The sequence below is a fragment of the Geotrypetes seraphini genome, chromosome 3, assembly GCF_902459505.1.
Source record: "Geotrypetes seraphini chromosome 3, aGeoSer1.1, whole genome shotgun sequence".
In the NCBI taxonomy this organism is placed as follows: domain Eukaryota; kingdom Metazoa; phylum Chordata; class Amphibia; order Gymnophiona; family Dermophiidae; genus Geotrypetes; species Geotrypetes seraphini.
Window position 1 is genome coordinate 62007955 of NC_047086.1, and position 2165 is coordinate 62010119.

Sequence of the window (2165 nt, forward strand, 5' to 3'; positions counted from 1 at the left end):
GTAGAAGTCACAGTGCTGAACATAATGTATGTACAATACACAGCACTGACTGCTGCTACTATACTCAGCTGCAATCAATAAAGCTGAGTGGTTTAAGTTAAGAGCATGAATACCTCAATCCACCTTTGCTCTGGTTTTACATTATACAACAGTGCTTGGGTGGTCATAGTACTGCTGAAAATTCACTATTTGTGTAGTACTGCTGAAAATTCATCGATAAGGGATTTATACATGGAAAGGGTGATTCTGTAACAAGGTGCTCATGGGTACACAGCCCTTTCTATACATAAGTACAGGGAAAATAGCACTTAAGCTTTATTTTATAAAGGTGTATAAGTGCTACAATGTGCATGCAACTCTAAGAGGGCATACACATGGGTGGGGATCAAAATTACATGCATAACATACAGAATATTGTGAATTATACACACCCTTGCCACTTTTATGCATCCACATAGAAACATGATGGCAGATAAAGGCCAAATGGCCCATCCATTCTGCCTATCCGCAATAACCATTATCTCTTCCTCTCTCTAAGATATTCCATGTGCCTATCCCAGGCTTTCTTGAAATCAGACAGTCTCTTTCTCCACCACCTATTCCAGGAGACTGTTCCATGCATCTAACACCCTTTCTGAAAAAAAAAGTATTTCCTTAGATTACTCCTGAGCTTATCACCTCTTCATTTCATCCTGTGCTCTCTCATTCCAGAGCTTCCTTTCAAATGAAAGAGACTCGACTCATGCGCATTTATGCCATGTAGGTATTTAAATGTCTCTGTTGTATCTTCCCACTCCCGCTTTTCCTCCAAAGTGTACAGATTGAGATCTTTAAGTCTGTCTCCATACACCTTATGACGAAGACCATGCACCATTTTAGTAGCCTTCCTCTGGATTGACTCCAACCTTTTTATAACTTTTTGAAGGTGCGGTCTTCAGAATTGTCCACAATATTCTAAATGAGGTCTCACCAGAGTCTTATACAGGGTAATCAATACCTCCATTTTCCTACTGGTCATACCTATTCCTATGCACCCTGGCATCCTTCTAGCTTTTGCTGTCACCTTTTCAACCTGTTTGGTCACCTTAAAATCATTTTATACAATCACTAATTATTAGTTGTATAGCACTGAAAGGCATGCGCAGCACTGTACATTTTGACATTTATAGACAATCCCTGCTTGGAAGAGTTTACAATAACTTGGAGAGACAGACATCACATATAGGGTTGGGGATGCAGAACCCAAGGTGAGAGGAGTTAGGAGTTGAAAGCTCTCTCGAAGAGGTGGGCTTTTAACTGGGCCTTGAACATTGCCAGAGACAGAGCCTGCCGTAGGGATTTGGGCAGCTTGTTCCAAGCATACAGCGCAGCAAGGTAAAGGGATGTAGTCTTGAGTTGGCAGTTGAAGAGAAGGGCACAGATAGGAAGGACTTAACAGCTGAGTGAAGCTCACGGGGAGGGGGGGAACACAGGATGAGATAAGCGAAGAGAGATAGTGAGGGGCAGCTGAGTGAGTGCATTTGTGGTCAGTAAGAGGAATTTGAATTGTATTCGGAAACGGATGGAAAACCAATGAAGTGACTTTAGGAAAGGGGTAATGTGAGTATAGTGGCTCTCCCGGAATATGAGTCATGCATAAGGTGACCATATGTCCCATTTTCAACGGGACTGTCCCATTATTGGACCAACGGTCTCGTTGTCCCGACTTTGGGACGCCAAAATGTCCCATTTTCTGCCACTGCCATCATTCGCGATCCTGCTGCCCTGATCCTGGATCAGGGCAGCAGGATCGCGATGGTGGCAGTGGCAGAAAACAAACGGGACGCGAATCGCCAGTGCAGGAGTGCAGCAGTGCTGAGGACTGAGGAGGAATTGAAGCAGGAGCACTTGAAAGAGGAGTAAGTAAGTAAGTAAGGCCGGGGGACAAATGCTGGAAGGCAGAGAGGGGCAGAAGGCCGAGATGATTTTTTTTTTTCCATATGGTGGTGGTGGTGGAGGGGGGGGGGGATATTGGACATAGTGATGCGGTAAGTGTTTCTGGGGACAAATGCTGGAAGGCAGAGAGGGGCAGAAGGCCGAGATGAGTATTCATATGGTGGTAGAGATGGAACAGAGGGGGTGGGGGATATTGGACATAGTGATGTGGGGACTGCTGCTGGGGACAA